Source organism: Phyllobates terribilis, unplaced genomic scaffold (assembly GCF_046119375.1).
Source record: "Phyllobates terribilis strain yellow unplaced genomic scaffold, ASM4611937v1 Scaffold_5__5_contigs__length_657084704, whole genome shotgun sequence".
NCBI lineage: Eukaryota > Metazoa > Chordata > Amphibia > Anura > Dendrobatidae > Phyllobates > Phyllobates terribilis.
In genome coordinates, this window is record NW_027362765.1 from 1,253,078 (window position 1) to 1,266,915 (window position 13,838).

General features: G+C 51.4%; 1 protein-coding gene across 3 annotated transcripts in view; it reads right to left on the bottom strand.

The window, feature by feature from the left end:
* LOC141271687 (uncharacterized) overlaps positions 1-13,838 on the bottom strand; it is a 205,240-nt gene that overhangs the window by 36,413 nt on the left and 154,989 nt on the right. For 2 of the 3 annotated variants that reach the window (XM_073681747.1, XM_073681743.1), the window contains exon 1: positions 152-226. The exons of the other annotated variant lie outside the window; for it this stretch is intronic. The gene's annotated coding sequence lies outside the window, so the exon portion shown is untranslated. Of the gene's footprint in view, positions 1-151; positions 227-13,838 lie in introns of those variants that run through there. 3 annotated transcript variants of the gene reach the window in all.

The window sequence follows — 13,838 nt, forward strand, 5'->3', positions numbered from 1 at the left end:
CTGTCTCCATAGTTGGGTCGTATGTATCTATTACAGGAAACAGAACAAAAACCTTATGATTCTTATAAAGGGGCAACACAAGACCCCAAAAGAGTCTCCGTGCTGAAGGGGTTAATGTCCCCTGCGCCCAGTAATGGGGGTCTCCACATACCTCCACCTGCAAAGCCGCCACCACATATATGGCTGCTCTGTGCGCACAGGACCTGTGATGAGGTCACAGGAGGGGAGGAGTCAGGGGTCACATGATCAGGGGCCTCAGTGGATGCAGGACTCTGCTGTGCTGGTTGTCATGGTGCTGGATGAGCTGCAGTTTATGTGTGGGGTCAGGAGGGGTTTACAGGGGGGATGTAGCAGAGCCGTGTGTGTACGAGGTGTACGGAGCAGAGCCGCGTGTGTACGAGGTGTACGGAGCGGAGCCGCGTGTGTACGAGGTGTACGGAGCGGAGCCGCGTGTGTACGAGGTGTACGGAGCGGAGCCGCGTGTGTACGAGGTGTACGGAGCGGAGCCGCGTGTGTACGAGGTGTACGGAGCGGAGCCGCGTGTGTACGAGGTGTACGGAGCGGAGCCGCGTGTGTACGAGGTGTACGGAGCGGAGCCGCGTGTGTACGAGGTGTACGGAGCAGAGCCGCGTGTGTACGAGGTGTACGGAGCAGAGCCGCGCGTGTACGAGGTGTACGGAGCAGAGCCGCGCGTGTACGAGGTGTACGGAGCAGAGCCGCGCGTGTACGAGGTGTACGGAGCAGAGCCGCGCGTGTACGAGGTGTACGGAGCGGAGCCGCGCGTGTACGAGGTGTTATAAGACATATAGAATGGATTCTGCGCTACTTCTCGTGAGCTAGAGGTCCGATAATGTCCATCCCCTAGTGTGCATGTCCGGAAGTGACGCGCTTTACACTGAAACACCAGATAAACTGATTGCTGTCGTGCCACTCCTAGTAATGTGTTCCACGCCTGAGAGCATAATGGCCTATATGTGTCCAGACCATCATCCTTGTCAGTAGATAAAGTAACATACAGTTAGAGGGTTTGTCTGTGCGTTACTTCAGGTCACCTGATCACAGGGGCATAATGGGGGCATTACACTGTGGGGGAGCCTCATACATACTGCATAAGGGGCATTACACCATGTGGGGGCATCATACATACTGCATAAGGGGCATAATGGGGGCATTACACTGTGTGGGGGCATCATACATCCTGCATAAGGGGCATAATGGGGACATTACACTGTGTGGGGGCATCATACATATTGTATAAGGGGTATAATGGGGGCATTACACTGTGTGGGGGCATCATACATACTGTATAAGGGGGGATGCCGAAGCAAAAACAACGAGTCTAAGGCCCATTATATGAAAAAAGTAGAAAATATTTTATTAGACATTATTGTTTAAACAGTATCCGGAGTGACGCAAATATGCAACCGATACGTGAGTGAGTTAAAACATACTAAAAACATATATGAGTATTACAGCAGATCACCACAGGTAACCGGTGTATATCTCACTGATATCCCCATTTCACCACTCATTGTCACATAGAAAAAAATACACATAAGGGGAAAAAGGAGAAACCATCCAAATATCACAGATTGTCATATGCAATGACTCCCAAATATACTGTGTTCTCCCTCTCCTCCCTAAAAGCAAATGAAGAGTAGAATCTAGTTACCTTTGTAGCGTGGCACCGGTACTCTGTGTGATTCCCCGACGCGCGTTTCGGCGCTAATGCCTTTCTCAAGGGGAGATATACAGGAGCATAATGGGGGCATTACACTGTGTGGGGGCATCATACATCCTGCATAAGGGGCATAATGGGGACATTACACTTTGTGGGGGCATCATACATCCTGCATAAGGGGCATAATGGGGACATTACACTGTGTGGGGGCATCATACATACTGTATAAGGGGTATAATGGGGGCATTACACTGTGTGGGGGCATCGTACATACTGTATAAGGGGTATAATGGGGGCATTACACTGTGGGGGTATCATACATACTGTATAAGGGGTATAATGGGGGCATTACACTGTGGGGGCATCATACATACTGTATAAGGGGTATAATGGGGGCATTACACTGTGGGGGCATCATACATCCTGTATAAGGGGCACAATGGGGGCATTACACTGTGTGGGGGCATCATACATCCTGTATAGGGGCATAATGGGGGCATTACACTGTGGGGGCACCATACATCCTGTATAAGGGGCATAATGGGGGCATTACACTGTGTGGGGGCATCATACATCCTGCATAAGGGGCATAATGAGGGCATTACACTGTGTGGGGGCATCATACATCCTGCATAAGGGGTATAATGAGGGCATTACACTGTGTGGGGGCATCATACATCCTGCATAAGGGGTATAATGAGGGCATTACACTGTGTGGGGGCATCATACATCCTGCATAAGGGGTATAATGAGGGCATTACACTGTGGGGGGCACCATACATCCTGTATAAGGGGCATAATGGGGGCATTACACTGTGTGGGGGCATCATACATCCTGCATAAGGGGCATAATGAGGGCATTACACTGTGTGGGGGCATCATACATCCTGCATAAGGGGCATAATGAGGGCATTACACTGTGTGGGGGCATCATACATCCTGCATAAGGGGCATAATGAGGGCATTACACTGTGTGGGGGCATCATACATCCTGCATAAGGGGTATAATGGGGGCATTACACTGTGGGGCAGTAAAGGGGTCCTGTACTATGAGAACAATACATTTCCTCCCTTCCTGTCTCCATAGTTGGGTCGTATGTATCTATTACAGGAAACAGAACAAAAACCTTATGATTCTTATAAAGGGGCAACACAAGACCCCAAAAGAGTCTCCGTGCTGAAGGGGTTAATGTCCCCTGCGCCCAGTAATGGGGGTCTCCACATACCTCCACCTGCAAAGCCGCCACCACATATATGGCTGCTCTGTGCGCACAGGACCTGTGATGAGGTCACAGGAGGGGAGGAGTCAGGGGTCACATGATCAGGGGCCTCAGTGGATGCAGGACTCTGCTGTGCTGGTTGTCATGGTGCTGGATGAGCTGCAGTTTATGTGTGGGGTCAGGAGGGGTTTACAGGGGGGATGTAGCAGAGCCGTGTGTGTACGAGGTGTACGGAGCAGAGCCGTGTGTGTACGAGGTGTACGGAGCGGAGCCGCGTGTGTACGAGGTGTACGGAGCGGAGCCGCGTGTGTACGAGGTTTACGGAGCGGAGCCGCGTGTGTACGAGGTGTACGGAGCAGAGCCGCGTGTGTACGAGGTGTACGGAGCAGAGCCGCGTGTGTACGAGGTGTACGGAGCAGAGCCGCGCGTGTACGAGGTGTACGGAGCAGAGCCGCGCGTGTACGAGGTGTACGGAGCGGAGCCGCGCGTGTACGAGGTGTACGGAGCGGAGCCGCGCGTGTACGAGGTGTACGGAGCGGAGCCGCGCGTGTACGAGGAGTACGGAGCGGAGCCGCGCGTGTACGAGGAGTACGGAGCGGAGCCGCGCGTGTACGAGGTGTGCGGAGCGGAGCCGCGCTTGTACGAGGTGTGCGGAGCGGAGCCGCGCGTGTACGAGGAGTACGGAGCGGAGCCGCGCGTGTACGAGGAGTACGGAGCGGAGCCGCGCGTGTACGAGGTGTGCGTAGCCACGCGTGTACGGAGCGGAGCCGCGTGTGTACGAGGCGTACAGAGCGGAGCCGGGTGTGTACGAGGCGCACGGAGCGGAGCCACGTGTGTACGAGGCGAGCGGAGCCGTGTCTGTACGAGGCGTACGGAGCGGAGCCGCGTCTGTGCGAGGCGTATGGAGCCGTGTGTGTATGAGGTGTACGGAGCAGAGCCGCGCGTGTACGAGGTGTACGGAGCGGAGCCGGGTGTGTACGAGGTGTACGGAGCGGAGCCGCGCGTGTACGAGGAGTACGGAGCGGAGCCGCGCGTGTACGAGGAGTACGGAGCGGAGCCGCGCGTGTACGAGGAGTACGGAGCGGAGCCGCGCGTGTACGAGGAGTACGGAGCGGAGCCGCGCGTGTACGAGGTGTGCGGAGCGGAGCCGCACGTGTACGAGGTGTGCGGAGCGGAGCCGGGTGTGTACGAGGCGCACGGAGCGGAGCCACGTGTGTACGAGTCGAGCGGAGCAGTGTCTGTACGAGGCGTACGGAGCGTAGCCGCGTCTGTGCGAGGCGTATGGAGCCGTGTGTGTATGAGGTGTACGGAGCGGAGCCGCGTGTGTACGAGGTGTACGGAGCGGAGCCGCATGTGTATGAGGCGTACGGAGAGGAGATGGGTGTACGAGGTGTACGGAGCGGAGCCATGTGTGTACGAGGTGTACTGAGCGGAGCTGTGTGTGTTCGAGGTGTACGGAGCGGAGCCGCGTGTGTACGAGGTGTACGGAGCGGAGCCGTGTGTGTTCGAGGTGTACGGAGCACATATGGGGTATCAGCGTATTCAGGAGAAATTGCACAACAAATGGTATGGTGCATTTTCTCTTTTTACTATTCTGAAAATGCTAAATTTGAGCATTAAACAGAAGTTTTGTGGTAAAAATAAGATTTTTTTATTTTCTTGACTCAACGTCATAAACTTCTGTGAAGCACCTGTGGGTTCAAGGTGCTCACCACATATCTTGATAAATTCCTTGAGGGGTCTAGTTTCCAAAATGGGGTCACTTGTAGGGGGTTTCCACTATTTAGGCACATCAGGGGCTCTTGAAACGCAACAATGCGTCCACTACCGACTCCAGCCAATTTTTTGTTGCTAAAGTCGAATGGTGCTCCTTTCCTTCCGCGCCCTGCCGTGACCCCAAACATTAGTCTTCCACCACATATGGGATACCAGCGTATTCAGGAGTAATTGCACAACAAATTGTATGGTCCATTTTCTCATGTTAGATTTGTGAAAATGCTAAATTTTGGACAAAATAAAATTTTTGTGGGAAAAAATAAAATGTTCATTTTTTTCCATTCACATTCCATTAATTCCTGTGAAGCCCCTGAAGGGCTAATAAACTTCATGTATGTTGTTTTGAGCACCTTAAGGGGTGCAGTCTTTAGAATGGTGTCACTTTTGGGTATTTTCTGTCATATAGACCCCTCAAAGTCGCTTCAAATGTGATGTGGTCCCTAAAAAAATGGTTTTGTAAATTTTGTTGGAAAAATGAAAAATCGCTGGTCAACTTTTAACCCTTATAGCTACCTAATAAAAAAAAAAAATTTGGTTCCAAAATTGTGCTGATGTAAAGTAGACATGTGGGAAATGTTATTTATTAACTATTTTTTGTGAAATATGTCTCTGATTTAAAGGCATAGAAATTCAAAGTATGAAAATTGTGACATTTTCGAAATTTTCGCCAAATTTCCATTGTTTTTTCACAAATAAACGCAAGTCATTTCAAAGAAATTTTACCAATGTTGTGAAGTACAACATGTCACAAAAAAGAAAAAAAACAGTCTCAGAATCCGTGGGATCCGTTGAAGCGTTCCAGAGTTATTACCTCATAAAGTGACAGTGGTCAGAATTGAAAAAAAATGGCCTGGTCAATAACCCACAAAAGTGGCTCAGTCCTTAAGGGGTTAAATGGAGTATAATTACTATTATAGCGCCACTAATTCCTTGGCGCTTTACATGTGTAAAAGGGTATACATAGCAAACAACGAGTACAATAATTTGAACAAAAATTAGTCACCGACTGGTACAGGAGGAGAGAGAACCCTGCCAGCGAGGGCTCACAATCTACAAAGGATGGGTGAGTACAGTAGGTGAGGGAATATTTGACACGTTCCCTAAAAATTTATGGATTAGTATTGCAGTAATATCTGATATGTCTGATGACCACGGTTTTAGGTACTGGCCTTGTAGTATGGTATTGGTCAGCGACCAAGTGTGAATAGTTTGGAACAACACACAACTGCCAGACTTTAAATGGAGTATAAAGAACGCCTTGTAAACACCACAACACACGGTTCTACTTCGTACACCTCGTACACGCACGGCTCCGCTCTGTACACCTCGTACACGTAAAGCTCTACTACGTACGCCTTGTACACGCACGGCTATGCACACCTCGTACACGCACGGCTCCGCTTCGCACCCCTTGTACATGCTGTGACGGATCAGCTATTGGGTAGGCGCAGTTTCACACAGGAATGCAGCCTGCAGGTTCAAAAACAAACTGGTGGTTTATTAAATGTCCATAAACCAACCAGGAAAACAAAACACAACAGGCTTTTTTCTGGAACAAAAGGTATAACAGAACAAAACTCAAAATAACCCGTCCATATGCAGTACGGTTTCAGCCGTTTAAATGTAGTGCTTTTCTCTGCCTCCAGAAGACTGAGCAGCACAGGCAAGGTCTGCTCACCTTGCCCAACACACAGTACACTGAGACAGGCGCAGCTGTATTAAATCAGGCCTTATAAGACCTGGACTGGAGGTGAGCAGCTGTTCCCCTCCCTCAGCTTTTTCAGCTGCTCGTAAAACCCGGCCCTTTAATCCGAGCCCATTAACTCCCTCTCAGCACTATGTGTGCTGGAGCCTGCTTCTTCGGGTTCTACATCACCGAAGCTTGGTACTTCGGGGACACATACCTCCCGTCCACGACCTGTCCGGTAGCAACCTTACATACCCCCCTTCTGTCCAAAGCGGGGGCCTTGGCACATTCTGCCACCATACAATAGACCCTTGATAGGGCATCAGCATTACCTGGAAACTAAAATCTTGTAGGGCTAGGAACCATCTAGTTACTCGGGCATTGTTCCCCTTCTTTTCTCACATTCACCGCAGTGGGGCATGGTCCGACACTAACCTGAACCTTCTACCTAACAGGCAATATCTCAGAGTGTCCAATGCCCACTTGATGGCTAAACATTCTTTTTCCACTATAGAGTAGTTCTTCTCTCATGTGGACAGTTTCCGACTGAGGTACAGTGCAGACCAAAAGTTTGGACACACCTTCTCATTTAAAGATTTTTCTATATTTTCATGACTATGAAAATTGTACATTCACACTGAAGGCATCAAAATTATGAATTAACACATGTGGAATTATATACTTAACAAAAAAGTGTGAAACAACTGAAAATATGTCTTATATTCTAGGTTCTTCAAAGTAGCCACCTTTTGCTTTGATGACTGCTTTGCACACTCTTGGCATTGTCTTGATGAGCTTCAAGAGGTAGTCACCGGAAGTGGTCTTCCAACAATCTTGAAGGCGTTCCCAGAGATGCTTAGCACTTGTTGGCCCTTTTGCCTTCACTCTGCTGTCCAGCTCACCCCAAACCATCTCGATTGGGTTCAGGTCTGGTGACTGTGGAGGCCAGGTCTTCTGGCGTAGCACCCCCATCACTCTCCTGCTTGGTCAAATAGCCCTTACACAGCCTGGAGGTATGTTTGGGGTCATTGTCCTGTTGAAAAATAAATGATGGCCCAACTAAACGCAAACCGGATAGAATAGCATGCGGCTGCAAGATGCTGTGGTAGCCATGCTGGTCCAGTATGCCTTCAATTTTGAATAAATCCCCAACAGTGTCACCAGCAAAGCACCCCCACACCATCACACCTCCTCCTCCATGCTTCACGGTGGGAACCAGGCATGTAGAGTCCATCCGTTCACCTTTTCTGCTTCGCACAAAGACACGGCGGTTGGAACCAAAGATCTCAAATTTGGACTCATTAGACCAAAGCACTGATTTCCACTGGTCTAATGTTCATTCCTTGTGCTCTTTAGCCCAAACAAGTCTCTTCTGCTTGTTGCCTGACCTTAGCAGTGGTTTCCTAGCAGCTATTTCACCATGAAGGCCTGCTGCGCAAAGTCTCCTCTTAACAGTTGTTGAAGAGCTGTGTCTGCTGCTAGAACTCTGTGTGGCATTGACCTGGTCTCTAATCTGAGCTGCTGTTAACCTGCGATTTCTGAGGCTGGTGACTCGGATAAACTTATCCTCAGAAGCAGAGGTGACTCTTGGTCTTCCTTTCTTGGGGCGGTCCTCATGTGAGCCAGTTTCTTTGCTGCACTTGATGGTCTTTGCAACTGCACTTGGGGACACTTTCAAAGTTTTCCCAATTTCTCAGATTGACTGACCTTCATTTCTAAATGTAATGATGGCCACTTCTTTTTCTTTACTATGTGTTAATTCATAGTTTTGATGCCTTCAGTGTGAATGTACAATTTTTATAGTCATGAAAATACAGAAAAATCTTTAAATGAGGTTTGTCCAAACTTTGGTCTGTACTGTACATTAGAGGGTGTTCCTCTCTGTTAATCTGATGGGACAAGACTGCTCCCACCCCAACATCCGATGCATCCATCTGGACCACAAACTCTTTGGAGAAGTTGGGCGCCACCAAGACTGGCTGTTTACAGAGGGCCAGTTTCAATTCCTGGAAGGCCACTTCAGCTTCCGTGGACCACTTGGCCATAGCTGACTTCATCCCTTTCAGCAGATCCGTCTGCTATCAGGGCAAAGCTAGGGACAAATCTTCGATAGTAGCCCACGATGCCTTGAAATGCCCTGACCTGCTTCTTCGAGAGGGGCTGTGGCCAGTTCAGGATCGCCTCGACCTTATTTATTTGTGGTTTTATTTCCCCTCTACCAACCACGTAGCCCTGATACTTTGCTTCCTCAATCTCCATGGCACATTTCTTCAGGTTGATGGTAAAGCCGCCTTCCTTAGGGCGTCAAGTATGGCTTGAACTTTTCCAAAAATACTTTCCCAGTCCTGGCTGAATATGATGATGTCATCTAGGTAGGCCGCTGCATACTTTTTGCGGGGTGCTAAGATCCAGTCCATGGCTCTCTGGAAGGTGGCCGGAGCTCCCTGCAACCCAAACACCATCCTGACATATTGATAACATCGGTCTGGCATCGAGAAGGCCATCTTCTCCTTGGCCTCTTTGGACAGGGGAATTTGCCAATATCCTTTGGTGAGGTCCAGGGTGGTGATGTACCGAGCGGGTCCTAGCCTTTCAATAAGCTCATCTAATCTAGGCATTGGGTAGGCGTCGTACTTCAAGACCTCGTTCAGCTTCCTATTATTGTTGCAAAACCGTGATTCTCCGTCTGCTTTCGGCACTAAGACTATAGGACTGGACCAGCCACTCTTGGACTCCTCAATGACTCCCAGGTTCAGGATCCGCTTCACCTCTTTCGAGATCACCTCTCTGCAGGCCTCTGGGCTCCGATATGGTTTTAGGTTGACACGAACATGAGTCTCTGTGAGTACTTCATGCTCTATGACTCGAGTGAGTCCTGGCAACTCCGAAAACAGGTCTTTATTTTACTGTAGCAACTCTTTGCACTGTTGCTTTTGGGCACGTGACAGTGACTCTGCCACCTTGACCTCTTTCACATCAGCGTCAGGCTCAGCCACTAAACACGATGCTTCCATGGGTTCCCTATCTCGCTATGGCTTAATCAAGTTGACGTACACCTGGTAGGGCTTCCTTCTCTCTGGCTGGTGGAGTTTATAGTTGACCTCACCAACCTTTTTAACTGTTTCGTAGGGGCCCTGCCACTTCACCAGGAATTTGCTCTCCACTGTAGGTACCAGTACCCGATCCCTAGGGTTGAAGTGTCTCACTCGTGCTGATCTATTGTACACCCTATATTGCGCCTCTTGTGCTTGGAGGAGGTGCTCTTTCATGGTGGGAATCACCCTGGCAATTCTCTCTTGCATTTGGGCCACGTGTTCGATTACACTCCTGTAGGGTATAGACTCCGCCTCCCAGGTCTCCTTTGCCACATCCAGGAGTCCTTGGGGTGTCAGCCATCCAACAGTTCAAAAGTGGACAATCCAGTAAAGGACTGTGGTACCTCTCTGATGGAGAAGAGAAGGTATGGAAGTAGGCAGTCCCAGTCTCGGCCGTCCTTCTCTACGACCTTCTTTAACATGGCCTTCAAGGTTTTGTTGAACCTTTCCACCAAGCCATCCGTCTGTGGATGGTAGACTGAGGGCCGTAGTTGTGTGATTTGCAGAGTTTTGCACTACTCTCTCAACACCTTTGACATAAATGGGGTCCCTTGATCAGTTAGGATCTCCTTAGGTAACCCCGTTCTAGAAATAAAATGGACCAACTCCCGAGCTATACACTTGGAGGTAGCTTTCGGATATCATGTCGCATAGTCGAGTACCACCAGGATATACTGATGCCATCTGGAGGACTTTAACAGGGGCCCCACCAGATCCATGACTATGCGATCAAAGGGCACCTCAATGATAGGTGACGGCACCGGAGGTGTGTCACCGGGGAGGTCAGCTGGCAGGTGGGACAGGACCTACAATAATTTACAATTTCTCAGTGACAACCGGGTCAATAGAACCTCTGGAGGATTAGTTCCTGTGTTTTTTCTACCCCCAGGCAACCACCTAACGCATGTTCATGGGCCATGTCTAATACCTTACGACTGTATGCTCGACGAGCTCCCCTCTCACCTTGGTGACTCGGTATAGCAAGTCCCCATTGACGGCAAAGTATGGGTATCTGGTGTCACCCCCGGCTCTTGAGCAACAACGTTAAGTATAGACACATTATCAAATGTCCCTTTAAGAGTTAAATCCCTGAGTTGGGCAGTTCCAAAGTTTCCCTCGGACACCTCCAGCTCAGGGATGTTGGCATCAGGGGATGCTGCCCCATCCTCATCACCCACAAACACACATGGGAAACTCTTCGGTTACGGCCTGCGGCGAGGTTTCTTCAGGGGTGTTCTGGCTGTCATCTGAGCAACCAGGTGTCACCACTTTCCCCCACGTCCCAGAATAATGCACAGTCCCGTCCGATTATTGTCAGGTGCAACAATTCTTTAACGACCCCCACTTCCTGAGCTGTGGTGCCACAGTCCACGTTTACATCCACCCGGGTAACAGGACATTTTTTAGCGTCCCCATGGATACACCGGACACCCACCACCTTCCCAGGAACCAGCCAATGAGGGAGTTTGGCGCTTATCAGGGTTACCAAACTTCCTGAGTCCAGCAGTCCAGACACTTGCATCCGTTCACGGACACTGAGCATGCCTGAGGGCTCTCGCCGTGTTGATGAACCGCGCTACAGGCAGGGTAGGCAAAGTAGGAGCAATGCCGGCCTACGCTGCAGTCCATTGGCTCAGAGTTCCTGGGCCACCGAGCAGCTATATGGCCAGGGGCATGACAACTCCAACAGAGGATGGATTGGGACTGATTCCCCAGCTGCGATTCATCAGCCTCTTAGACTTTGGACGAACGCCCAGTGAAGAAGATTTAGTCCCCTTCTTTTAGAGCCCCAGAAAGGTGACCTAACCACTGCTTGACCACCCAAGGAACCCTCTACCTCCCGGTACCTCTCTACTAGGCCCACCAGATTGTCTGCATTTTAGGGATCTCCCTGGGCAACACAGGACTAAATCGGCTTTGGCAGAGAGTGGATAAACCAATCCATGACCACTCTCTTGACCATCTGGCTGGGGAACAATTCTCTGGCTGCAGCCACTTCTGTACCAGGTGCAGAAGACCAAACATTTGTGACCAAGGAGGTTTGTCCCTGTGGAAGTCCCACAGGTGGACTCGTTGTACTCTCACTGCCAGGGTTATGCCCAGCCACGCCAGGATCTCAGCTTTAAACTTGCTATACTCCTTAGAGTCCTGCAGTGCCAGATCAAAATACGCCTTCTGTGGTTCCCCGATCAGATATGGCGCAAGATCCTCCACCCACTGCTCCGGTGGTAGTCTCTCACGGTCCGCCACCCTCTCAAAGACGGCCAGGAACGCCTCAACGTCATCCCCAGGAGTCATCTTTTGTAACGCCCCTCTCACGGTTTTCCTCACCTGGCTCTCATCGCTTTGGCCTGGAGGTGGTGCGGCTTCACTGATACGGAGGGCCTCCGCCAGGAGCGTCATCTGTTCCTACTGCTGTTGCTGCTGCATCTATTGCTGTTGAAGCTGGAACTGTTGTACTATCAATTTGTTAGTCTCCTGCTGAGCTTGCTGCTGATGCATATTCGCCTGCACCAGTTGCTTTATGAGCTCCTCCATGCTGCCGGAGGAACCTTGCTGGCTGGCGGCCTTCACCCAGGACATATACGTTTTCCTGTAGCAGTCACACTGCCCCTTGGGATTTGTGCCCACATTCTCCACCAATTTGTGACAGATTAGTTCTCGGGTAGGTGCAGGTTCACACAGAAATGCAGTCCTCAGGTTCCAAAGCAAACTGGTGGTTTATAAAATGTCCATAAACCAACTAGGAAAACAAAACATAACAGCCTTTTTCTGGCACAAAAGGTATAATAGAACAAAACGCAAAATAACCCGTCCATATGCAGCACGGCTTCAGCCGTTTAAATGTAGAGCTTTCCTCTGCCTCCAGCAGACTCTGAGCAGCACATGCAAGGTCTGCTCACCTTGCACAACACACAGCACACTGAGACAGGCGCAGCTGTCTTAAATCAGGCCTTCCAAGACCTGGACTGGAGGTAAGTGTCCAGCTCTCTCAGCTGCTCGTAAAACCCGGCCCTTTAATCCGGGCCCATTAACTCCCTCTCAGCACTATGTGTGCTGGTGCCTGCTTCTCCGGGTCCTACATCACTGAAGGTTGGTACTTCAGGGACACATACCTCCCGTCCACGACCTGTCCGGCAGCCACCTTACAGCGTACAGATATGCACACCTCGTACACGCACGGCTCTGCACAGTACACCTCGAACACACACGGCTCCGCTCTGTACACACGCTGTTCCTTTCCGTACACCTTGTACGTGCGCGGCTCCACTTCATACACCTCGTACACGTGCGGCTCCGCTCCGTACACCTCGTACACGCGCGGCTCCGCTCCGTACACCTCCGTAAACCTCGTGCACGCCCGGCTCCGTTCCGTACACCTCGTACACATGCGGCTCCGCTCCATACACCTTGCACACATGCGGCTCCGCTCCGTACACCTCGTACAAGCAGCTCCGCACACTTCGTACACACGCGGCTCCGCTCCGTACACCTCGTACACGTGCGGCTCCGCTCCGTACACTTCGTACACGCGCGGCTCCGCTCCGTACACCTCGTACACGCGCAGCTCCGCTCCGTACACCTCGTACACGCGTGGCTCCGCTCCGTACACGCGCGGCTCCGCTCCATACACTTCGTACACGCGCGGCTCCGTACACCTCGTACAAGCGGCTCGGCTCCGTACACTTCGTACACACGCGGCTCCGTTCCGTACACTTCGTACACACGCGGCTCCGCTCCGTACACGCTCGGCTCCGCACACCTCGTACACACGCGGCTCTGCTCCGTACACCTCGTACACACGCGGCTCCGCTCCGTACACCTCGTACACATGCGCGGCTCCGCTCCGTACACCTCGTACACATGCGGCTCCACTCCGTACACCTCGTACACGTGCGGCTCCGCTCCGTACACCTCGTACACGCTCGACTCCGCTCCGTACACCTCGTACACGCTCGGCTCCGCTCCGTACACCTCGTACACACGTGGCTCCGCACACCTCTTACACACGCGGCTCCGCTCCGTACACCTCGTACACATGCGGCTCCACTCCGTACACCTCGTACACGTGGCTCCGCTCCGTACACTTCGTACACACATGGCTCCGCTCCGTACACCTCGTACACACGCGGCTCTGCTCCGTACACCTCGTACACACGCGTCTCTGCTCCGTACACCTCGTACACACGTGGCTCTGCTCCGTACACCTCGTTCACACGGCTCTGCTCCGTACACCTCGTACACACGTGGCTCTGCTCCGTACACCTCGTTCACACGCGTCTCTGCTCCGTACACCTCGTACACACACGGCTCCGCTCCGTACACCTCGTACACACACGGCTCCGCTCCGTACACCTCGTACACGCGCGGCTCTGCTC